At 50.4% G+C, this 26,910-nt stretch overlaps 1 protein-coding gene across 1 annotated transcript in view; it reads right to left on the minus strand.

Moving 5' to 3' along the window:
- The window catches only part of Zcchc24 (zinc finger CCHC-type containing 24), a 66,192-nt gene that overhangs the window by 25,560 nt on the left and 13,722 nt on the right, over window positions 1-26,910 (minus strand). The gene's annotated exons all lie outside the window — the stretch shown is intronic.

Consider the following 26,910-nt stretch of genomic DNA (forward strand, 5'->3'; position numbering starts at 1 on the left):
CCGGTCTCTCTTGTTCACTGCGGGGTGGTGCCTGGCACACGGTAGGAGCTCAGGGAGGACGCCACCAAGAAACACGAACAGAGAAAAGGGATCAACTGAATATTGACTTGTCTACTGAGGGAGACGCCAGAGGAGGACACAGCCCTATGTTTTGGGCTGGGGGTAAGGAGCCAGGGGGGTGTGGGAGGCACTAGGGAAAGTCACAGAGCAAAGAGTTCCCTGTGGATGGAGCAGCTGAAGCACAGCCCTGGGTGTTGGGAAGCCTGGGAGCTCAAGGCCTCGAGGGGCAGAGGCTAGGCCACCTGAGGCCTAGATTCCATCGCCAAGCTGGACTTTACCCCAGAAACAATGGGAAGCGAGGGATGGGTTTAAACTGGGGTGGCCAGATACCACTGGCATTCTGAGATCTCCTGGAAAGAGGCTGGCAGAGGGACTGGACGTGAAGACACCAGTTGTCGGCTCTCCACGACTGAGGAGGTGTGGCATGGCCTGGAGAGGGGCTGTCAAGGGCAGACAGGAGGCACAGTTGACAGGACATGGGGTGACCTTGAGGGAGGGAGCACGAGACTCCAAAACAAGTCTGCAGAGTCCTCAACCACTCTGCATGCTGTGCAGGCCAAGCAAGAGCTCCTCTGTGCCAGGGGTGGGAGGCAGGATGGGCTATGGCTGCGTTATACCCACATGGAAAAAGGGACCTGGTCCTGATTGGGCAGCAGGAACAGTGATGGGTGGGACAGACTTCTGGTGACCTGCTCAGTTATAAACATGTCACTTGGGCTGGGACAAGGTACCGTGGGACAGGGTTCATCCAAAGCTGGTGTGGAGGTAGAATAAGGCACCCTGGGGCTCTAGTATCCTTTCATGTCCATGCATATACCTCCTTCCCTGCAGATAAGCAGACCACATCTGAAGTGGAGTGAGGTCTTCTCCATCCTGGGACCTGACCACATGCTCTAAGGCCTCCTCTCTCCACCTCCCCAGAGGCCTGGCGCCACATCTCAGGAAGGGCTCCTCAGTCTGCTGCTGTCACAGCTCCTGTGATGTGTCTGCCCACCTGCCTTTCTAGGGTCAGCTCAAAGGTAGAGACCTCATGGAAGTCCCCTGCAGATCCCCTGTCCCCAGTTATCCTGTAGCTGGCCCTCGGGCATCTTCAGTGACCCTGATTAGGTCTCTAGCCCTGTGGCCCAGGAGGCAGAAATCCTAGGCATGAAGAGGGAGCCATTGGGGATCCTAGAGAGTGGAAGCCCTCAGACAGAGGGTCCTGCTCTGTTTACACAGGCTCCAAGTCTGCACAGAGCGTGTGCCCATGGGCAGCATGCCGGGATGCGTGCACAGGGAGCGATGCGTGCATGCCCTTCCGGCACACCTCAGTTTCAACCGGCCCTGTCTGTTAAGTCTGCTGAAAGGAGGTGGGTGGCCAAGAGTGAGGTAGTGGCTTTGTCAACCAACTGCAGGACCATGAAGGGGCAGTTGGCACAGTGAGAATAAGTCCTGACTACCAAGCTGGCACACAGCTTGTGCCTTCTGGCAATATGCACAGCAGTGGTGTGAGGGCGTGTGCGGCAGGCACACTCACACTCAGAACTGTGTGTGCATACGCGTGTGCAGGCATCCTCTGTGCCCATCTCCACAGTCAAGGCGGGATTGGGGCGGGTCCCAGGCTGTTCAGCCACAGGCAGCTCTGGATTTCTAACAATGACAAAGAGCTACATGGAAATGGGGAGTCATGCTGAAAGGGGAGAAAAAGTACGGAAATCCTTTTGAAAATATCTCCTGCAGGGACTGCTTGTGGCCCTACAGAATGTACTCTATCCACCTGGTGGCCCTACATCCCCTCATCTAGCGAGGACACAGCGAAACGGAGCTCTGGCGACACAGCCTTGGGGACCCGGCCTTGAACCCTGCTAATGCCACTGGTCAGCAATGAGAGCCTGGGACCCTCACCTCTCAGCATCTTAAGATTCCCATTATTCAAGTGAGGAGAGCAATGGTTGAACTCATGAGTGCAAACTTTGGAATGTAGTACATAGCAGCCATCATTGTCATCATAACCACCATGATCATCATCCCCTCCACCACCATTGTGACCATCACCATCATCACCACCACCTCCACCATCATCATCTCCTACACATGGCCATGACCATTATCACCTCCACCATCATCATCTCCTACACATGGCCATGACCATTATCACCTCCACCATCATCATCTCCTACACATGGCCATGACCATTATCACCTCCACCATCATCATCTCCTACACATGACCATGACCATTATCACCTCCACCATCATCTCCTACACATGACCATTACCATCATCACCTCCACTATTATCTCCTACACATGACCATCACCATCATCACCACCACTTCTACTATCATCTCCTACACGTGACCATTACCATCATGATCACCTCTACCATCATCATCTCTTACACATGATCATTACCATCATCATCATCAACACCTCCATTATCATCTCCTACACATGATCATTACCATCATGATCACCATTATCATCTCCTAGACATGACCACTACCATAATCATCACCTCCACCCTTATCATCTCCTACACATAACCTTACCATCATCATCTCCTACACATGATCATTACCATCATCTTCACCACCTCCACCATTATCATCTCCTACACATGACCATCACCATCGTCACCACACCCCCACATCATCTCCTACACATACATGACCATTACCATCATCACCACCACCACCACCATCATCTCCTACACATGACCATCACCATCATTACACCACCTCCACCACCATCTCCTACACATGACCATTACCATCATCACCACCATCTCCACCATCATCATCTCCTACACGACTATTGCCATTATCAACACCACCACCTCCACCACCATCTCCTAACATGACCATTACCATCATCACCACCACCTCCACCACCACCATCTCCTACACATGATCATTACCATCATCACCACCACCTCCACCACCACCATCTCCTACACATGACCATTACCATCATCACCACCACCACCAGCATCTCCTACACGTGACCATCACCATCATCACCATCTCCACCACCACCATCTCCTACACATGACCATTACCATCATCACCACCACCTCCACCACCACCATCTCCTACACATGACCATTACCATCATCACCACCACCTCCACCATCACCATCTCCTACACATGACCATTACCATCATCACCACCACCTCCACCACCATCTCCTACACGTGACCATCACCATCATCACCACCACCTCCACCACCACCATCTCCTACACATGACCATTACCATCATCACCACCACCTCCACCACCACCATCTCCTACACATGACCATTACCATCATCACCACCTCCACCACCATCATCTCCTACATATGACCATCACCACCTCCACCACCATCATCTCCTACACATGACCATTACCATGATCACCACCTCCACCATCATCATCTCCTACATATGACCATCAACACCTCCACCACTATCATCTCCTACACATGACCATTACCATGATCACCACCTCCACCACCATCATCTCCTACACATGACCATTACCATCATCACCACCACCTCCACCATCATCATCTCCTGCACATGACCATTACCACCATCATTATCACCTCCACCATCATCATTTCATACACATGATCATTTTCATCACCATCACCACCAGCAGCAACATTCCCACATGTCCATTACCATCACCACCACCACCATCATCACCAGCATCACCAACTTCACCATCATGACCATTTCCATACTCATCATCACCACCACCGTGATCACTATCAATATCATCACATCGTCGTCACCACCAGGACTGTCACTATTATTGCTGCCATCATCATCATCTTTGCACGCATCACCACTACCACCACCACCACCACCATTCTTTTGTAAAATCTCATACCCGAGGCCTTAGATTCTCTCTCCTCGACTCCATTAAACTTTTGAAAGCCTAGGAAAGCTCTAAAAAAAAAGCATAAAATCTAAACCAGAATGACAGTAAGGGAGTCCACCCAGTCTCCTTCAGTGAGCAGGCTCTGCTGTGAGAGTGACAGGGCTGGCAGGACATGTGGTCAGCCACTGCCCTTCCCAGTTTGCCAGGCTTACCCATATGGAATCTCACTGAACCCCCACAGGCACTCTGTGAGTCACATCCCACTGGCCCCTGGCATGGAAAGGCCCAGAAAGGTGTGGGGGCTTTCACAAGGTCACAGAGAGTGTGAGGACAGGATACCAATCCTCGCCTAAGACCTGACTCTTCATAGCCTACTCTCTGTCTCCTAGCTCCAGGCCTGATAGTTTGTAACATGGTGATGCCAGTCTTAAGAGAATGAAAGGCCTAAGGAGGAAGGGGGTGGCATGTCAGGCTGAGAGAGCCATGCTAAACCTGTGGAATCACCAGGCTACTGGTGGTAAGTGGGTGGCAGGGCTATTGTCTCTCATCTCAAGGAAAACCGAAGGTCATCCTGGGCCTACAGAATTAGGATGGTTCTGCGCAAAAAGCCAGGCCTGGGAAGGGCTGGCTGAAAGGACAGGCTGACAGCTGGGAGACAGGGTACCAGTTCTGTCAGGTAAGTCATGCCCTCCTAGGTCTGCTTCCCTATCTGGAATCAGGGGGTGGAGGATGGCGGGGTGTTTCAAAGGTCTTGGATGCCATAGCTTCTCATGTCACAGTGTAATGGACCACTCCAGGCACTGGCAGCTGTGTCATGCAGAGATGGACACAAAAAGCAACAGAGGGCTGGAGAGATGGCTTAGCAAATTGGGCGCTTGACTGAGAAGCCTAAGGACCCATGTTTAATTCTCTAGGTCTCACAAAAGCCAGACACAGAAAGGTGAGGCAAGTGCAAGGTCACACATGCCCACTAGGTGGCGCAAGCATCTGACATTCGATTGCAGTGGCTGAGGCCCTGGTGCACCAATTCTCTCTCTTTATTGCTCTCTCTAAAATAATAACAATAGTAAAAGCAATGGAGAGGTGCTGCAGGGGGTCTATCCTGCTGCCCTGCCTGCTGCACATTAGAATGTGTCCCTCGCGCTGTTCAAACTTCCACTCCCACATTGGAGTTGTTGGGGGAGGAACCGGGGCCACTGGAGCTCCTTGGAGGTCTCTGCTCTCCCTGACCCTGCCGTCATCCCTTCCAAGAGTGGCCCTCCAGGCTGGATGGAGTGGCTCAGACCTAAGCTTACATCATCACCATCATGTCTCAGGATGACAAAGGCCAGGCCCTGGGCCCCCTCTGGCCACGGGCCCACGTGGACTGACAGATCATCACGACCAAATGATAGAGGCACAACAGTGTCTTCTTGGATTCACTGGAATTTGGGGTGATGATGTGGCACCATGAGACTTGGAGACGCGTCATATCAAAGAACCACAGCATGCGTGTACAGGGACACGTGGAAGCCATTGTGAACCTCAATTTGAAATCACAAAACCTGGGGCTGGAGAGACGGATTAGTGGCTAAGGCACTTGTCTGTGAAGCCTAAAGACCCAGGTTTGATTCCCTAGTACCCACGAAAGCCAGATGCACAAGGTGGTGCATGCATATGGAGTTTGTTTTCAGTGGCTACACCCCATGCTGTGCTAATTCCCTCCCTCTCTCTCTCTCCCTCTCTCTCTCTCTCTCTCTCTATCTATCTCTATCTGGGTCTTTCTCTCTAATGAATAAATAAATAACATAAATTAAAAAAAAAAATCATGCTGGGCGTGGTGGTGCATGCCTTTAATCCCAGTACTTGGGAGGCAGGGGTAGGAGGACTGCTGTGAGTTCAAGGCCACCCTGAGACTCCATAGTGAATTCCAGGTCAACCTGGGCTAGAGAGAGACCCTACCTCGAAAAACCAAAAATAAAAAATAAAAAAATCACAAAACCCACAGCACCAAGAGTCAGAGCTGGCAATACGTAGCCTGGGCCCAGAGATCTGGGATGCAATGCCCACATGAGCGGAGCAGGGTTCCTGGACTTTCCTCTGCACCCACAGGCCCTCAGAAGGATCTCACGGCTTGCTCAGGTGCAGGCACTCCTGCCTGGGTGCCATAACAGTTCACACTTGGTAAGACCCTTTTGCCCTAGTTGCTCACTGTAATCACTGAGATAGCTGGAAAACTACCTAGGGCCCCGCCTGCTCCAGACTACCTTCCAGTACCACCAAAGTAAAGAAGGCAAAACACCCAAGGTTATACTATGTGAAGCCTGGGATGGAATTTATTGATCTGGCTCAACCCTTCCTCAATAATCAGGGCAACAGACACAGAAAGGACGTATAGTGTGTTCCCCAGTCTACACCAAGGTCAAGCCTCTACTTGTATCTTAGACCCTTCTTCTCCCTCCTCAGAAGACTCCTATCCCAAGGTGCATCAAAATATTTTAGCCACCATGCAAGGTGGGGCAAAGTGAGCCATGTAGCAGTGCCAGCTTCTCAAGCCAACCCCCTTCCCCACCCCCAGAAGCTCAGTGCCCGCCAGGCTGCTTCAAGAGAGGGCTACAAAGTTCCTCAAGGCCAATCCTCAATTCCAGGAGGCATGGTGGTCAGAATCCAGGGAGGACCCTTGCTGTCGCTAGCTGGCCGTGAGGTCTTCGACAAGTCTAGTGGCCTTTCTCTTGGTCTAAACAGACTCAAGGTGGGAGGCTGGACAGAGGACCTCCCAGAATCCCTTTCGGTTCTGCTTCTCAACCTCACGTCTGTTGAAGGGGATGGAATCCCTCAGTGTCTTTTACTGGTATGTTTCTGGATCAATTAGGAAATCAATTCTGTTTAACCCAAAGCATTCCAGTGGGCACTTTTGGCATTTTTCCCTGCTGTGTGGTAATGGAGATTCTGCAACAAATGCACTCAGCTTGCTCAGAGGGAGCTCCAGGCTTCCTGCACTGGCTGAAGTTGCTCCCTTGTCCCTTCCTGGTCCTAGGTCTGGAGATCTCACCGATCCTGTCAGCGTATGTATCTGAAATTCCACCCCCAGTCTGATGGCCCCTGGGTCCTAAACAGCCTATCAGGGCAGAGGCTTCCTCCAGCATGGTGGGATTTTCCAAGCAAGACCCTCTGCTGGCTCTGGGGGAAAGCCCATGAAGCTGACTTGAGGCTGGGGGAAGTGAGGGCTGTGGCACCGAGGGACAGTGGTCTCCAGTCTCTACTGTGCCCAGTCATGTGCCTCAGGCCTAGGGCAAGGCCCAGGACCTGCATTGCTTTTTTTTTTTTTTTTAAGGTAGGGTCTCAGTCTAGTCCAGGCTGACCTGGAATTCACTATGGAGTCTCAGGGTGGCCTCGAACTCACGGCGATGCTCCTACTTCTGCCTCCCGAGTGCTGGGATTAAAGGCGTGCGCCACCACGCCCAGCTTTGCATTGCAGTTTTGCAGTGTTGGGGATTGAATGCAGGCCCTTGTGCGTGTGAGGCACGCACTCTACCCTTTAGGCATAGGCCCCTTAGCGAGAGGCGAAGTCCCTCATGTGTGGTGCAGTCGCTGGTCCCAAAGTCGACACCTGTAGGCAAGCCTTCAGATCTCCACTGTCTCTCTAAGAACAAGCTCACGTCCAGGAGATCCACACCGCAGCCCAAAGACACAGACTGGGTACGTGTTGCTGAGGTCACGACACAAATGGGGCGACAGGCATAGCAATGGTACGGGGCATATTCAAGGTCACCACCTAGCTATCTCCCTGCCCCCGAACTCCCTTCACTCCAGACACCCCAGAAGTCAGCAGCACTGCCCTGTCCTGTCTCCAGTCTCCAACTTACCTAGCAAGGCTTGAGGCCTTCCCGGCACTCCGGGGGGATGCGGGGGACAGGCTGGCCATCGCTCTGGTTCTCTGGGGCCTAGGCCAGTGGTCACCAGTGAGACAGGGCCAGGCTCCTGCAGGCCTGGGATGGTTGGGGAGGACTCCTGAGGGAGGTGGCTTTGAGCTGGGCTCGGAGGGCAGACAGGAGGAAAGAGACCAGGGAAAGGCAGCCCAGGCTGGGACACCACGCCAGTGCAGGCCTGGTGGCTGGGGAAGCCCTGAGTGTGCATGTGTGTGTGAGGCTTGGAGGGTTGGGGTTCCATCCCCTTCATGCCAGCCCTCCCCTCACTTTACAAATGACGACAGGTGAGCAACCAGGGCCCAGTGGCCTCACCAGCAACCCTCCCCACCACCAACACTCCTTACTGAGTGCCAGGGAGGCCAGGCCCTGCATTAGCTGCTGCACCCATTTCACAGACACCTGGAAAGTCACGTCACCTGGCCAAAGTCACACTGCTGGGCAAACAATGCGGGAGTGAAAGCTGAGTTCAGCCGAGGGGGGCTCAGCTACCCTGAACCCTACCATCCTGCCGTCTCTGAGGTTGAGGGGATCAAAGGCCGGCCCAGCTGCAACCATGGGGCCTGCAGAAGCAGCGCTACCCCGAGATGCCCCCGGGTTAAAGCATTGTGAGAAGTCCAATCCAAGAGCCTGGTATTGGCTGCCCTTAGCAATCCTTCTACCAGTCAGTATATACGACAGGAAGAATCAGGGAAGACTGCCTGGAAGAGGCGACCCCGAGGAGCTATTTAGCCCTAGGATGTTAGCATGGTTTGGGTGACCCCCAAGGGTCCATGTGTTGGGAGTCTGGTCCCTGAGGTAGCAGCTTTGGGCCGTAGTAGAACCCAGGAGGAGGTCTGGAGGCCACTGGAGTGTTCCTTGGAATGGTAACAAGGTGGCTTCATGTGATCCCTTAGTCATCTGAAAGGCAGCCAAGTGTGAGCCTGCCTTGCCTCTCTCTCATGTTCCCTGTTGGATTCACTCACCTGCTCCCACACATGTTCCTGACACTGCCATGGCCGCATGGTGATGTAGCCAAGAGGTGGCCCTTGCCTGAACCCATGCTGGGTCATTTCAACTTAGCTGCCAGGATCATGTTTTTAAAAATATTTTATTTATTACTAATTTGCAAGCAGAGGCAGAGAGAGAAAGAGAGACAGAGAGAGACAGAGAAAGAGAGAGAGAACAGGTATGCCAGGGCTTGCCACTGCAAATGAACTCCAGATGCATGTGCCACCTGTGCCTCTGGCTTTACATGGTCTTTGGGCTTTGCAAGCAAGTGCCTTAACAGCTGAGCCATGTCTCCAGCCTTAAAAGTTAGCTTATTCATTCATTTATTTATCTGAGAAAGGGAAAGAAGCACACACACACAGAGAGACAGACAGAGAGAGAGAGAGAGAGAGAGAGAGAGAATGGACACACCAGGGCTTCCAGCCACTGCAGAGGAACTCCAGACGCATGCACCACCTTGTGCATCTGGCTTACACAGGTCCTGGGGAACTGAACCAGGGTCCTTTGGCTTTGCAGGCAAGCGCCTCAACTGCTAAGCCATCTCTCCAGCCCTCAGGATCTTTTCTTAATAAGCCTCTTTAGAAAGTCAACTTGGATGGGGCATGTGGTTACAGCAAGAGCAGGCTAAAGCCAGCGTGTCCCGGGGCCCCCGGGGCTGAGGCCTGAGGAGCGGGGATGGACAGCAGGGCGGGGAGGGGCTCCTCGCCACTGTGGCCCTCGGAAAGGAGAACCAGCAGCCGCTGGTGTGAAACTGCTCCCAAGCTCCTTCCTACCGGGCCGCCGGGCGGGGGTGTGGGACACAGGAAGGAAGGCTGCCCGCAAACCCCGTGCCCCACCCCCTCCCCACCTCTGCAGCTGTTCCCACTTGTCTATGTCGAGCAGGGTGAGGACTTGGCGAGCCCATCATTCTGCGGGGGGCAAGGGGGGGGGACAGTGGGAGCCGACAGCCCACAGGTGACATTGGGTAACTTCCAGCCACACCCCATCAGCCTTCCTTCTCGAGTGCTACCCTAGATAGAGCAGAGACCCTGAGGCTCATTTCTGAAACCCCCAAGTAGAACCCCAGGTTCTCAGAGCCATCCTTGGCCCCTCCTGAGTACCTGATGACCACAGACTCATCACCTGTCCCCTCTACGGCATCCCAGAGGTGGTCCCCAATCTGTAGAAAGAGGATGGAAGTGAAGACCCTGAGCCCTGGGGAGACCCCACAGCTCAGAGGCATGCTTCCAGACCTCTGGGACTCTTCAAACCACTCAGGAAGAACTGACAGTGACATAATTATGAAGAGAGCCATTGATGAAGACACAGTAACAAGCGCTCACCCACGAGCTGGGCATGCTCATGAGCAGTTCAGAAGAAGCACCACCCTCCCAGCATGCCGTAAGACTGGACTTTGCAGAATCCTCATCTTTTAAAACATGTTCTATTTTTTTATTTATCCGAGGGGGGGGGGAGAGAGGGAGAGAGAGACAGAGAGAGAATAGGTGCACCAGGACTTCTAGCCATTGCAAATGAACTCCAGACGTTAGTACCGCCATATGCATCTGGGTTACGTGGGTCCTGGGGAATTGAGAACCTGGGTCCTTAGGCTTCGCAGGCAAGTGCCTTAACTGCTAAGCCATCTCTCAGGCCAGAATCCTCATCTGTTTTTTTTTTTTTTTTTTCGAGGTAGGGTTTCACTCTAGCTCAGGCTGACCTGGAATTCACTCTGTATTCTCAGGGTGGCCTCGAACTCATGGTGGTCCTCCTATCTCTGCCCCCCGAGTGCTGGGGTTAAAGGCGTTTGCCACCATGCTCAGCCAGAATCCTTATCTTAAGAGGGAACCATGCCTAGAAAGATTGGTTGGCTTTTCCCATGATGCATAGTGGAGTCACAGGCAGCACTGGGGTGAGACCCACCAGCTTTAGGGATCGAGTTTGCAGCCCCAGCTCTGTGGAGGGCCTGAGAGAGGAGCGTGGGAAGGCCAGACCACACCTGGATCTGGGTCCCTCCCAACAGCAGCACCTACTCAAGGCCACTCTGCCACTGAGCAACACCCATCCTGAGACCATTCCCTGGGCACTCCTGGCATCCCATGTCTTGTGCCAGGCTCCAGCACACCACAGCCCAGGTCCCCAGCCAGCCACCTAAAGTTCCAGAAGCATCCCTGTACTGTTACCTGTGATTTCATTCTGAGCTCTGCCACCTGCCCAGGGTCCCCCAAGGAATTCACAGACATAGGCTGTTCACCTGCCTTCCCTCCCCTCTCCTCTTCCTCTTCCCTTCCTTTCCCTTCCTTGCCTTCTCCCTCTATAGATTTTCTTATATGGTGAGTTTTTTAAATATTTTATTCATTTTTATTTATTTATTTGAGAGTGACAGAGAGGGAAAGAGGCAGATATAGGGAGAGAATGGGCGTCCCAGGAACTCCAGCTACTGGAAACGAACTCCAGACGCATGCGCCCCCTTGTGCATCTGGCTAACATGGGTCCTGGGGAATCAAGTCTCAAACTAGGGTCCTTAGGCTTCACAGGCAAGCGCTTAACCACTAAGTAACCGCTCTAGCCCTCTCTCTATAGATTTTTAAACAATATTTTATTTATTTATTTGACAGAGAGAGAGAGAGAGAGAGAGAGAATTAGTGCACCAGGGCCTCTAATGGCAGCGAACTTCAGACACATGCGCCACCATGTGCGTCTGGTTTTACATGGGTACTGGGGAATCAAACCTGGGTCCTTTTAGACTTTGCAGGCAAGTGCCTTAACTGCTGAGCCATCTCTCCAGCCCCTATAGATTTGTTTTCTTAAATAGCATGTAGTCCTAGCTCAGGTGCTGTGGGAAAACCCTCAGTGTCCCTGACAGTTCATTGACAGGTCTTATCTGTTTTGTTACGATGATGAAATACCAGAAGCTCAATACTTTATAAAGAAAATGGGTCGGTTGAGGCCACGGGCTTGGAGGCCGAAAGACCAAACACCATAGCTGCAGCCCTGGCAAAGGCCCCATGGTGAAGGGTCCCAACGCAGGACCACAGTGAGGATCAGCCGCAGCGTGGAAATCCAGAGGAGGAGAGAAGTGGACTTGCTCTCTTCCCCAACAACCTTTTCCGGAGGACAAATCAGGGTCCCAGGAGTTACCTCAGTCCCTCTAACCGCTTCCCACGAAGCCCCACCTCTTAAAGGCCCACCACATTGACACACTGGGGACCAAACCCCGAACATGTGAGCCCTTGGGGACACATTCAAATCAGGTCCAGACCACAGCTGGTCTGGGCAGGCCTGTGGCTTTAAAGCTCTTCCCTCCTCTGGGAAGTGGAGGAAGGAAGCAAGGCTACTTTAAGAGGAAGGAATTCTGGGGCTGGTCAACCTCCTCCGACTCCCCTCAGGCCACTCAGCTCGCAGCTGCCAAGGGCCCTGAGGAGAAGCTCTGGGCTCAGGCCTGAGACTCTGCAGGGAAACCTGCAGGATACTCACAGCGCTTCTCTGGCTGTCCCTTGTACCCACCCCACCCATTCTGATTCCAGGGCGTACCCAGATCTGCTGTTGGGGTCAGGACCAGACTGCGGGGCTGGAAACTCCAGGCAAGGGTTAGACATAGCTAGTCAGCTCTGCCTGCCGCCTTCGGACACTCTAAACCCTCAGGGAGCCTCCGCTGGCCTAAGGAAGGAGAGGCAGGGTGGGCAGATGGGGGCTGGGCCAGCCTCTTCCTCCTCCCCATCCCCCCCCCCCCCCCCCCCCGTCGCCCCCAGCAGGGTTCTGAAACTACACCCCGCCTCTAAGGTTTCAGCTGCGCTAGGATTTGATTCTCCCCCAGCTCTATTTTTCTTTTTCTTTTGCAATCTCCAAGAAACCCGAGCTGCCAGCTGGGTGGGGGCGATGATTGCGCTCTGTCTGACATCTGGATCCCATTAGCAGCCTGGCCGTGCTGACTCAGGAACGGCACGCCCCTGGGCTCTGGCCCTTAGCCGGACACAGAGGCACAGGTGACGCTATCCTTGGGAACCCCTCAGGAAGGGGAACGGGGCTGTTCCCCGAGAAAGTCTTAGGCATGGGCGGTGGCGTGGGGTGCAGGGCTTGGAGAATTTCTTCTTCCAGGTTAAGACTTGAAAAGGGACTGCCAAGCTGAGTGTGGCTGGGAAGAAAGAGGGAGGTCCCAGGGAAAGGACACAGTGGGTCCTGTGTAACTTCCCCCCACCTCCGTCCGGTCCTCCCTTTCATTTCTCTAGAGGTAGAACCCTGGACTACAGACGCGGGATGATAACCCAGGAGTGGGAAGCAACTTGCCCAAAGTTGGACAAAGCAAGGCAAATGCCTGAACGCTGGATTTTGGCTTGTGAGTTCAGCTTGAGACTCTTTCTTTTGACTTCAATAAGAGATCCACTCTCACCAGCGTCAGAGTCCTTTTTGGTGGCCCGTGGACCACGTGTGAACTTTCCTGTCATCAGTGAGGTGCACCGTGGCCCCAGACTCGCCTCGGGCCGCTTTCTACCACAGGTGTGTCCCTGAACACTTTTGCTTGTGTAAAATCTCCTTCCTCTAAGAAGTTACTAAAAATTCTCCTTTCTAAATGTGTTTGCGTGAAGACAAACACCCAGGCTGATTCTCATTACGTATTATTATCATATCCACTTCCCCTTTAAATAAACGGCCTTTAAATAAGTAAAGGTGGAGCCACTTCTGTAGACCCCTAAAAAACCTCTGGGCTCTGGCACTGTCCCTGCGGTGGTTCATAGAGCCTCTCTTGGAGTCTGCATCACATCTGACATGGGGACCTGAGCCCAGAGCAAAGTGGCCCCTTTCTTCTCTTACTTGTTGTGGGGTCCCCAGATACCTCATCCCACCCCTGCTTCTGTCCCCCCCTGCCTGTTCTCTGGCTTTGTCGCTCTTGAGCAGCCAGGCTCCAAGCTGCCCTAACCTGCCCAAGCCTAACGTTTTCTTACTGCCTACATGAGCCTGTCACCTAATCCTGGATGGCTTCTTCTTGTCCTGCACACTAAGCCAGGACACAGCACAGCCTCCCCCCGCTGCTGCCTGTTTTGGCCACACCTCCTGCACTGCCCCCGAGTGTCCAAGGGTCTGTGGTACCCAGAGGGGCCTGAAAGTCTTCCCAACTGGGTCCAGCACCACTGGTTTCCCGGAGAGGCCCCCCTGGGCTTCCACTGTCCTACTGAAGATCTGCACAGGCCTGTACCCAGGAGATGCTGGGGAAGGCTATGCTTTGTGGCCCTCCCCCACTGCAAACACACACACACACACACACACACACACACACACACACACACACACACACGCCAGCTGCTGTGTCTCAGATGCCCCATCAGGAAGAAGATGTCAACACCAGACATCCAGGTGACCAGCAGGGACTGCCCAGGCTCTCTCTGCACACAGAGTATATGTCTGCTACCACAGGCAGTCCCCTCCGCCCTCATCTCCCGCCTCACCAGGCCTCTGACACCCTGAGGCTGGACCCGTGGGAAAATTTACAGGACATAACAACTTGGTCAGAACAGGGCCGCCAAGGATTCTGCCAACAAGCGCTCTGACTTCTTTATGTGCACTTAAAGATATTTTATTTATTTAATTTTATTTGAGAGAGAGAGAGAGAAAGCATGCGAGCATGGGTGTGCCAGGGCCTCTAACCACTGCAAATGAGCTCCAGACACGTGCCACCTTGTGTATCTGGCTTTGCATGGGTACTAGGGAATTGAACTTGGGCCGTTAGGTTTTGCCAGCAAGTGCCTTAACCACTGAGTGATCTCTCTAGCCCTATTTCCATTTTTTTTTAAAGAACCCCAAGGTCATGGGAAAAACCAGTAAGGATCAAAATCAGGATGCCAAGGGGGATGGCAGGGTCTAATGGAAAATGCCTGGGCTCAAAAAACCCAAATTTCACTCCCAGCTTCAATCCACAGCTGCGTGACTGTGGGTAAGCTGCTTCATATCACTGGGCCTCATCTTTATGAACTAGCAGTTGGGAATCAGTACATTATCTACCTGAGAGAGTTGAGGTGGCTGGAAGCTGTTACAATGATTGGCATTACTGTCTGGGTGGCATGGCTGGCACACCCATGGTGCAGACAGACACCTGTGAATGGAGGCCACAGGGCTGTTTTTATCAGGAACTGAGTGGTAGAGACTCTTGACTCCTACGCTTTCTCAGGCCAGTGGTGAGATCAGCTTGAGATTGGCCCTGGCCCTGGAACACCCCATGTGCAGTGATGTCCCTTGAGCAATGTTGAGTTTGTCCCTGTGGCATGCAATGGTCCTCACACTGCCCTAGGGATATGTGAAGAGCCCTGTCAGTTCTGATGAGTAGAGCTCTGCATATCTCTGTTCTGATTTTTTTTTTTTTTCCTGAGGTAGGGTCTTGCTCTAGCCCAGGCTGACCTGGAAGTCACTACGTAGTCCCAGGGTGGCCTCGAACTCACAGTGATCCTCCCACCTCTGCCTCCCGAGTGCTGGGATTAAAGGCGTGCGCCACCACACCCGGCTCTGTTCTGCTCTTAAGGCTGAAACAGAATAAACTCACAGGCTGCCAAGCTTTGGGCACCTGGGTCACCACTGGGGCCCCCAGTAGTGAAGACATTATCTGCACCCTTCCTGCTGACTCCTGAAGGTCTCCAGGCTCACGGGCAGCCTTGGGACCCTGCAAGGCACATTCTGCCCTAGTTAAACTCTGAAGAATTCTAAACACATTTGAATCATTGGAAAATTCTTCCACAGGACTGAAGATAATGGAAGAGAAAAAAAGATAATGACTGACAGCTCTCCAAATCTGAGGAGAAACTTTAATCAATTCATCCCAGCAGCTCTAATCAATATACCCCATCAGTTTCACCTTTGCAGGCTCCAATTAGGGTAAATGCAGAGCTTCAGCTAGACCGAGCACAGTATACCACAGGACCAAAGCCAGGGGCACCCAGCTATGCAGGAGCAGCCTGCTGGTCAGTTAAGATGTCAAGTGTCTCAGTGCTAAGTTCAGCTGTGTAAGGTGAGTCCAGACACAGCTAATAGAGATGACACAACATGGCAGAAGCATCATGAAAGAATGAATGCAAAGGGAAGCGGTATGAGTGAAGCATAGGTGGGGGCCTGAGGAGATGGCTCAGCAGGTTAACAGTGCTTCCTATGTAAGCATGAAGGCCCCCCCACCCGAGACTGCCCATTCTTCAGCACCTCTATTTAAAGCTGGGCGTGGCCACACACATCTGTAACCCCAGCCTTGCCGAGGGCAGAGACTAGAGAATGGTGGGGACTTGCTGACCAAAAATGACAACTCTAGTTTGAGAGAGAGCCTGTCTCAATGACATAAGTGTGCAGATAAGTGATGAAGGAGGGTTCCTGAAGTTCTCCCCTGGCCTCTGCATGTGTGTGTGTGTGTGTGTGTGCGTGTGACAAACACGCACACACCACACACATCATGTCACGCATGCTGCGCCATACACACTCTAAACACACACTCACACGCATGTGCATGCACACACACACACACAAAACACAACAAAAACACCAATGAAGTGTAGTTGCAAATAGACAAATAATTGAGAAAATAAAAATTAAAAGTGATAGGTGCAAATGAACTCCACCAATAATACACTAAATGTGAATGGATTATAGAAGCCAGTCAAAATGCAATGATTTTCAGTTCGGATATAAAAAAAACAACAAAACATCTATGATACGACTGTACACCTCCACAAGAGACTCGCTTCAGATTCAAATATACAGATCAAAAGTAAAAGGATGGAGCTGGGTATGGTGGCACATGTCTTTAGCCCCAGCACTTGGAAAGCAGAGGTAGAAGGAAGGATAACCATAAGTTCAAGGCCAGCCTGAAGCTACAGGATGAGTTTCAGGTCAGCCTGGGCTAAAGTGACACCCTGCCTGGAAACAAAACAAAACAGTAAAAAAAAAAAAAGTAAGAACACGGGGAAAGAGACATCTCATAGTGAGCCGCCATTAGAAAGCCAAACATACTACCAATTAGCAAGATAAGACCTCATGGTTTGTTTTCATTTGCATTACTTATTTATTAGAGAGAGAGCAAGACAGAAAGACGGGTGGGGAAGAATGGGTGCACCCAGACCTCTAGTCATTGCAAACAAGCTCCAGAGGCATGCACCACCATGTGTATCTGGCTTATGTGGATTCTGGGGAGTCAAACATGGGTCCTTAGACTTTGCAGGCAAGTGCCTTAACCACTAAGCCATCTCTCCAGCCCCCTTGTTCGTATTTTTTGTGTGTGTTGCTTGAGAATGAACCTAGGGCCAGTTGTGTGCTAGGAAAGGACTCTACCACTGAGCTACATCCACAGCCCCCAAATGGATTTTAAAACCACAACAGCAAGTGTTACTAGAGTTAAAACAAAGGTTGCTTTATAATGGCGAAAGAGTCAGTTCATCCAAAGGTTTAACAATTAGAAACAGACACACCTTATTAGTTACCTTTCTCATGGCTGGTACAAAATACCTGGCAAAGACAAGGTCAAGGGAGGAAGGGTTTATTTCTGCTCACGGTTCAGGGACTGTGTTCCGTGTGGCAGGGCAGGCGTGGTGGCAGGAGCTGGAAGCAGCTGGTCACACTGTACCCACAATCAGGAAAGAGAGTGATGCATGCTGGCGCCCAGCCAACCCTAGCTGTTTTATCAGTCTATGATCTCAGGCCATGGAATGGTGCCTCCCACAGTTGAGGCAGGGTCTTCCCACCTCAATTAACCTAGTGGAGATAATCCCCCCCATCCAGAGACTCCTTTCCTAGGTGATTCTAGGTCCTGTCAGGTTGTTGAAAACCAAGCATCATACAGGTAATAACGGAACATGAAGACACATGGAGGAAAAGAAAATGAACAGGATTGAAGAAAAGGGGGCGATTCGACAATAGCAGTTGGAGACATCAATATCCCCATTTCAAACAATGGACTGAAGACCTGAGTGGAAGTCAACAAGGCAGTGGAAGACATAAGAGAGCTGTGAGGCAGCAGATGTCTGCAGAGCGCTCTGCCCCGCAGCAAGCTCCGAGCGGGCGCCGGTCTCCAGGCCCCGCGCTGAGCTCCGCAGAGCAACCACAGTATATTGAGAAAGGGTGAGACAGTACGGAGCATGTTCACTGAGCATAATGGAATCAAGTCAAAATCGTTCAGACACTTGGAAAACTCACAAATATGTGGCTATTGAACAACACACTCCAGTGAGTCAAAAGGGAAATCATAAGAAACATAAAAAAAAAAAACCAGTCTGTGACACATGAAAATAAAGACACTGCACCCAAAAACTTACGGATGTGGCTTACAAGGAGAGTCATAGCTGTAAACATCTTCACTTAAAAAAAAAATAAAGGAAGATGTAGGCTGGAAAGATGGCTCAGTGGTTAAGGCATTTGCCTGCAAAGCCTAACCACCCAGATTCGATTCCCCAGCATCAACGTAAAGCCAGATGCAAAAAGTGGTGCATGCATCTAGAGTTTGTTTTCAGTGGCTAAAGGCCCTAGTGCACCATTCTTCCTCTCTCTCTGTCTCTCTCTCTGCTTGCAAATAAATAAATATTTTTTGTAAAGGAAGATGTGGGGGCTGGGGAGATCGCTCAGTAGGTAAAGTGCTTGCTACACCACTGTGATGACCACAGTGTGGATCCCCAGAACCCACCTAAAAGCCACAGAAGCCGGACGTGGTAGCATGTGCCTGTAATCTCAGCTCACCTATGGCAAAAAAGGAGGCAGAGCCAGGCTGTCCTGCCAGTGAGCCTGGCAACCACAGTGGTGAGTGACAAAACGTGATCCTGCCTCAAGCAAGGACCAACACAGGAAGTTGTCCTCTAGTCTCTTCGTGGGAGCTTTGTAACACACATGGAGAGAGAGAGAGGGGGACGATTTTTTTTTAAAAGAAGCTGGGCGGATGGTTACAGGTGCTTACATGCAAAGCCTGTCAGCTTGGATTGGTTTCCCCAGCACCCAAATAAAGCTAGGCACAAGGTGGCACATGCCACCAGCGTTTGTGTATAGTGGCAAGATACCCTGGCACACACATACATATACACATGCACACGAACACACACAGACAAGCAATAAATAAACAGATGGAAGCTATAATGCTAGGTGTGGTATACTCCTGTAATATCATCACTAGGGAGGTGGAGACAGGAGGATCAAGAGTTCAAGAGCAGCCCTGGAGACAAGCAAGTTCTAAACCAGGCTACGTTCCAAACAACCCTGTCTCAAAAACCCAAAACCAAACAGAACCCAAAGGAAGACGTGGCTGGGTATGGTGTGCACACCTGTCACTCACTACTCATGAAGCTGAGGCGGAAGGATAACAAGCTGGAGGCCAGCCTGGCCTTCACAGAGACTCTCTCTCAAAACAACAGGCTGGGCGTGGTGACACATACCTTTAATCCCAGCACTTGGGAGGCTGAGTTAGGAGGATACTATGAGTTTGAGGCCACCCTGAGACCACATAGTGAATTCCATGCCAGCCTGGGCTAGAGCAAGGCCCTACCTCAAGAAAACAAAACAAGGCTGGAGTGATGGCTTAAAGGTTAAGGCACTTGCCTGAAAGGCTGAAGGACCCAGGTTCGATTCTCTAGAACCCGTGTAAGTTCATTTGCAGCAGCTGGAAGTCCTGGCATGCCCATCCTCTCTATCTGTCCTGATCTCACTCAAAAATAAAAATAAACAAAAAACCCAAAAGCAAATGAGTACTAACAACAAAAGGAAAATGGATTAGTCAGTGAACGAGCATTGATCTTCCATCTCAAGAAGCAGGACTAAGGACTGAAAACAAACTCGTGCAAGCTCCTGGGAGGGAACGATAAAGTTCAGAATGGAGAACTGAGCACAGGCCTTGCAGAGATGCTGAGAAGCCCTTCTCTTCACAGCAGATTACTTGCCGATTCAGAATAGTACTAAGGTGGATACAGCCTGGGTGGCCATTGATGGATGGATGACGGATACATAGTGGAATAGTATTCCGGCTTAAAACCAATACAAGTGCCAAGCTATGCTACAACACAGATGAGCCACGAGGATGTTATGTGAAGTGAAATACACTAGTCACAACAAGGCAAAGCTTTCTATTCCCAGAAGACACCTGAAGAAGCCACGTGTTCACAGAGATAGGGAGTAGAGCAGTGGTTGCTGGAGTGGTGGAGTGATTTGTTTTCTAAATATTTTATTTACTTACTTGAGAGAAGCAGGCAGATAGAGACAACAGAATGGGCACATCAAGGTCTCCAGCTGCTGCAAAGGAACTCCACACACATGGCGCCACCCTGGGCATCTGACTTACGTGGGTACTGGGGAATCGAATCAGAGTCCTTAGGCTTTGCAGACAAGCACCTTAACCGCTGAGCCATCTCTCCAGCCTGAAGAATGATTTTTTTTTAAAAATGGGCTCAGGTTCCTAGATGCCTGACAGGAAGCAACTTATAGAAGGAAAGGATTTACTCTTGCTTACAGTTTTGAGGGGACACATCCCTTCGTGGCAGGGAAAGTGTGGCAGCAGAAGCAGGAGGCCTGATTGGTCACATTGCAGCCACGGTCAAGACTCAAGAGGATGAGCAGGAAGTGGGGCCAACCTATAAAACCTAACAAGGTGCTCCTCCAATAACCCACCTCCTCCCGCAAGGCTCCACCTCCTAAGGATTCCACAACTTTCCCAAACAGTGTCACTAGCTGGGGACTAAGTAACCAAACACATGGGCCTGTGGGGACATCTTCTATTCAAACCACACCACCAGATTTAAAAAAAAAAAAAAGGGTTCTGGAGATGAGTAGGAGTGAATTGAGATTCCTGGAGCTGATGTCCAAAGCTGGGCATTTCTAATCCCAGCACATCTCCAGTGAGAGGGGAGGCAGAGATGGGAGAATCCATCACGAGTATGTGGGCCGCCTAGCCGGTGACCCCTGAGAGACCCCTCCTCAAATGAGATGGAAGGTGAGGACTGACATTCTTGTCCCCTGACCTTCATACATGTGCTGTGGTATGAGCACACCTGGACGCATACATGAAACACTCACACACCCCTCAAAATAACGATGAAGTTGATGTCAGGCATGGTGGCGTAAACCTGTAATATCAGCCCCTGGGGAGCTGGTGAGGGAGATAGAGTGTTTGAGGCCAGACTAGACTATACAGCAAGACCCTATCTTTAAAAAATTAATAAGGAGGGAAGGAAGGAAGAATGAACGAAAGGTTAAGATGGCAAATTTGGAGCCAGGTAGGTGATTTGGTGGACAAAGTCCTTCCAAGCAAGATGGAGTCACCAAGTTCAACCCCAGACCCCGTGTAAGAAGCCATCAACTGTGGCAGGATTCGGTAATGCCAGCATGCTGGTGATGTTGGTGCGGATGCGGAGGCTGATGCACAGAGGCTGATGTTGACCCAAGATGGGAGGTGGAGGCGGGAGAATTTTCCAGCAGCTAGTGGTCATCACAGCAAAGAACAGCAGACTGAGGATCTACAGCAAGTAAACCCTGACTCAGATGAGGCGGACAGGTGCCGACTGACATCTGACCTCCACAAGTGTGTGTGTGTTGTGGAACATACACACCTGCACCCACATACTCACACACAAATAAATAGTAAGAATAATTTAAAAACTTTTAAAGATGGTACTTTTTATGTTATGTATACACCAAAATTAAAAAAATCAGTGGAATGTAATGAAACGAAATAGAAAAATGACAGAGAAAATCAGCTTAACCAAATGTTGGTTCTATGAAAACTTCACCATAGCTGGCAAACCCTTCACTCCAAGAAAAAGAAGACTCAAACTGTAAGAATCAGAAATGAAAGAGTGACATTATTGCTGGGCGTGGTGGCGCACGCCTTTAATCCCAGCACTCGGGAGGCAGAGGTAGGAGGATCGCCAAGAGTTCGAGGCCACCCTGAGACTACATAGTGAATTCCAGGTCAGCCTGAGCCAGAGTGAGACCCTACCTCGAAAAACAAAAAAAAAACAAAAAAAAAAAAAAAAAAAAGAGTGACATTATTATTGAACCTACTGAAATTAAAAAAAAAAAAAAGTTACAAGAGGGCTGGAGAGATGGCTTAGTGGTTAAGCGCTTCCCTGTGAAGCCTAAGGACCCTGGTTCGAGGTTCGATTCCCCAGGACCCACGTTAGCCAGATGCACAAGGGGGTGCACATGCATCTGGAGTTTGTTTGCAGTGGCTAGAGGCCCTGGTGTGCCCATTCTCTCTCTCTTTCTCCTCTCTCTCTCTCTCTCTCTCTCTCTCTCTGCCTCTTTCTCTGTCTGTCACTCTCAAATAAATAAACAAAAATAAACAAAAAAAGTTACAAGAGAATACTATAAAAATCGTATGCCCATACATCAGGTAAATTCTATCAGGCGTGTGTAAAACCACACACAGGACTTTTGTAGATGACAACAACCATGTCCCAGTGTCAAAAGGTTGGGTATGCCTGATTTAGATGAAACAGAGAAATTCCTAGAAATATACAAATGATAGCCATGGAGTCAAGAAGAAATAAATAATCAAAATAATACAGAACAAGAGACTGAACTGTTCAACTCTACCCTAGGCCTAGGAGATGGCTTAGTAGTTAAAAGGCACTTTCTTGCAAAGCCTGTTGGCTGGGGTTCAATTCCCTAGTACCCACGTAAAGCCAGATGCACAGAGTAGTGCACGTGTCTGGAGTCTGTGTGCAGTAGCAAGAGTCTTGGTGGATCCAAACTCATTTTTCTCCCTATCTCTAATAAATAAAATGGTTAAAAAAAAAAATCTACTCCCCAGGAAAACCCAGGCTCATCTCAGATGGTCTGGAGGTGAGATCTACTGAACATCTGAAGAAAAATTATGAAGACTTCATGACCTCTTCCAGGAGACAAAACCTGACAGAACACTTCCATGGAAACGGATACATGCACGGCATGAATGAACGCGAGACTGCGCTCAGTGAAAGAACCAGTCACAAGGCCACTCTGGCTACATGATTCCGCCGCAAGGGGATGCCCAGGGCAGGCGCATCGAGAGAAAGAAAGCAGATAAGCTGGTACAGGGGAAGGAAGAGCAAGAGGCAAGTTCTTCTTTTCAGTTGACAAAAAAAAATTCTACATCTGATTGTGGTAATTGTTGTGCAAGCCTTTGAGCGTACCAAAAATCACTGAGCTGCACTGTTTAAATTGGCAAATGACATGGTGAGTGAACTATGTCTCATTCAAGCTGTTACCAAAATTTTTTTAAAAAGCATCATATATTTACATATTCCACTTTTTTGTTGTTTTGTTTTGAAACAAGGCCTCACTGTGTGGCTGAGGCTGATTTTTCAGCTCACAACGTAGCCCAGGCTGATTTTAAGCATGTTAGGAATCCTCTTGTTTCAGCCTCCCAAGTGCTGGGGTGATAGACATGTGCCACCGTGCTTGGCTTACTTATTACCTATGTTGGTCTCTTCTATGACACTTCCTTTGAAACACAGGTCTCTTCCATGGTTAATAAAAATCTTTCTCATTCCTTTCTTCCCTTCAGGAAGCCTTGTGCACCTACTGGGCTGGGGAAGCCTCAAGCTGGCACAGGGATTGGACAGTGAGGGGGCGGGGAAGAGTGTGGCTCAGCACCTGTTCCCACAGCTGAGGAGACAGCATCCCATTACATCCCAACCCCTGGCGCACTCTCCTCTTGCTAGTGTCCACCTGATGCTGACCAGAGGGTGATGTCCGCCCTCTGCTCATGCCATCTTTTCCCCTGCCATCATGGGGCTACCCCTCACATCTGTTAGCCAAAATAAACCCTTTTGCCCCAAAGTTGCTCTTGGTTAGGTGATTTCTGCCACTAATATGAACCTGACTGAAATAGTGTGCAACACAGATGAGTCTGAGTCTGGATTTTAGGGTTCCGTTCCATCAGCTCCAGATGCCAAGATGATACCATCAATTTGCTGGTGTACATAAGTGGTGTCAATCACCATATCCTCGAAAAGCTTGCACGGATTTTTGTGATTATTTATATCATTTTTAATTGATCTTCCTAATTATTAAATATTAAAAAAAATTTCAATCCACCAAAAAACCCAGTACCGAGCTGGTGGGTTGCTCACTTCATGGCGATGCCAAAGAGAAAGGGCCATGCTAGGCAACCTTTACCAAGCACTTCCTGTTTACCAAGCACTTCCTGTGTGTTGATCATGGCCACATACTGTTCCTAGCTCCTGTCACAGAGCCCATGTGCTGGTCACTGCTCCTGTCCACCCCATTCTACCTCTGGCTCTATCACTGAAGCAGACAGGGGCTCTATAGGAATCCCAGAGACATCACCAAGTTTGGGTAGGGACCAGGATGAGAGGCTTCAGCCAGTTCAAGCTCACACAGACTCCACAGAGCACAGGGATCTAAGCTGGAGATGGCCTGGTTTTTCAGGAAGGCGCCATGCCCTTATCCTGCACCCCTCAATGCAGTCTTCTACTTCAAAGGGGCCACTCCTCCCACAAAGAGATGATGGTCTGTATCAGTGAAGGCCAGGGTTAGCTGTGGGTTGGAAAGCAGGAGGGACCAGCACTTAGAAGTCTCTGGCCTGGCTGAGTTAAAAATCCCAGCTCTGTGTTGAGGAGATGGCTTAGTGGCTAAGGTGCTTGTCTGTGAAGCCTAAGGACTCATGTTCAACTCTCCAGATCCCATGTTAGCCAGATGCACAAAAGTAAGGCAAGCACAAGGTCACACATGCCCACTACGTGGCACAAGTGTCTGGAGTTCAATTTCAGTGGCTGAGGCCCTGGTGTGACAATTCTCTCTCTCTCTCTCTCTCTCTCTCTCTCTCTCTCTCTCGTTCTTGATCTCTCTTAAAAAAAAAAAAAGGCACTTGTATACAAGGCCCAGGTTCAATTCTGCAGTTCCCACATAAATCCAGATGCACAAAGTGGAGTTGGTTAGAGAGACAAGAGGCTCTGGCATGCCCATTCTCATTCATTTATTTTCATTCATTCTTTCTCTTTCTGCTTGCAAATAAATAGATAGATAAAGAAGAAAAACTATTAAGAAATAAATCCAGGGTGAAGGAGATGGACACCAAGGACACTCAACTCCTACCAAACCAGAGATCCAGAGGCTCCTAAGAGCCCATGACAGAAATAGACCTAAAACAAACCCAACGTGGGTCAGAGAATTTCACAGAAGAGGGCACAAGTTGGGACATTATGCACAGAGACATTGCCTCTTCCCCACAACTGATGGCTACCCCCACAATGCATGACCCACAATCCCCATGGGGACAACTGGCATCCCCAACAATCAGGGTCCCTTTGAAGGGGGGCAGGGATGAGGGTAAAGATGGTACCAACATGTGCTATTTACCTACTGAGTATGTCCATAATTAATTTAAAAAATCCCTGAACAGGGCTGGTGAGATGGTTTTACGGTTAAGGCGCTTGCCTGCAAAGCCAAAGGACCCAGGTTCGATTCCCCAGGACCCCCATAAGCCAGATGCACAAGCCACATGCTTCTGGAGTTTGCTTGCAGTGGCTAGAGGCCCTGGCATACCCATTCTCTCTATCTTCCACCCCCTCCAATGAATAAATAAAAATAAAAATCTTTAAAAATCCCTTAATAGCTGGGTGTGGTGGTGCATGCCTTTAATCCCAGCACTTGGGAAGCAGAGGTAGGTGGATCGCCATGAGTTCAAAGCCACTGAGACTACACGGTGAGTTCTAGGTCAGCCTAGACTAGAGTGAGACCCTACCTCGAAAAACCCACATCAACAACAAAATCCCTTAATAAACTAGGGCTAGGAGAAACATACCTCACCATAATAAAATGTAAATTAAATACTAAAAAAAAAAAGTGAAAACAACAAAAATAAATCTTAGCTCCTCCATTGACCAGCTCGGTTAACTCAGTGCACCTGTCCCGCCTTGCTGAGCATGGCCTCTGTACACACAGGTGGTCACAAGCACTGCATGCAATGCTGTCAGAGTCCATGTGCCACAAGGCCCGTCCTGTCCTCATTCGAGCTCAGCCCTACTTGCCCATTTCACAGGTCACGCACAAGAGGCTGGAGAGGGAAGCTCCTGGGGTATCTTGGACCACTGGGTGCAAGAGTGCTCAGCTGGGGAGGGTTTGAGCGGCTGCCAGCTGGTTGGCCATGAGTCAACTTGGAGAACCACTCAGACCCTTAGCTCCCCTTGGCTCTTGTCCCACCCTGGGGGTGTAGTGGAGCTCAGCCAAGGACCTCTTCCTGCTTACTGTACCCATGGCGGGGAAACAACATCTGGGGCGCAGGGTATGAAGGGTATGCTGGTAGTGAGCTCCCACCCTGCAGAGTTCAGGTTGAGGAGGAGCACACATCACAGCATCCAGGTCTGGACGGAGCCCAGGATTCTGTCTTTCTATCAAGCTCTCAGGAGCCACTGTTACGGCTGGGTCTTGGCCATACTTTCAGCCTGAAAGCTCAGCACGGCCCTTTCTGAAGACGAGCCTAGGAAGCGAGGAGTACTGAGCTCAGGGCCCTGAACCTGGCCCCACCCAGCCCCGCTCCAGCTTCTAACATCTGGAGGGTAACACTGCGTGGCTTCTCGCAGTTGCCAGGATTCCATTTCCATTACATATATAAAATAAAACCAGCACCATAATATACAAAAACTGGAAAACATGAAAAAGAAAAAAAAAAAACAGTGTGGGTGGGGGGAAGCATTGCCGATAGACTCATACTGCCCTTACACAGCTGCTCCCTTCTCTCACCGGGATCTCATGTCTTTCTGGGAGTTGGGGGTCTTCCTTGGAGTGGGACAGGCCACAGCAGCCCGACCACATCATGTGTGAAGACACCAGGGAGAGAGTAGGGCTGCCTTAAGCACCCCAACCTTCTGACCCGTCCCGCACAGGTTAACAGAGAGGGGAGGACTGGAGCGATGGCTTAGCGGTTAAGTATTTGCCTGTGAAGCCTAAGGACCTCGGTTCAAGGCTCGATTCCCCAGGACCCACGTTAGCCAGATGCACAAGGGGACGCATGCGTCTGGAGTTCGTTTGCATTGGCTAGAGGCGCTGGTGCGCCCATTCTCTCTCCCTCTCTCTATCTGCCTCTTTCTCTCTCTGTCTGTCGCTCTCAAATAAATAAATAAATAAAGATAACAGCCAAAAACAATTTAAAAGAGAGAGAGAGGGGGGAGGAGGGAGTGGGAACATAC

The sequence above is a fragment of the Jaculus jaculus genome, chromosome 18 (genome assembly GCF_020740685.1).
Source record: "Jaculus jaculus isolate mJacJac1 chromosome 18, mJacJac1.mat.Y.cur, whole genome shotgun sequence".
Classification (NCBI taxonomy): domain Eukaryota; kingdom Metazoa; phylum Chordata; class Mammalia; order Rodentia; family Dipodidae; genus Jaculus; species Jaculus jaculus.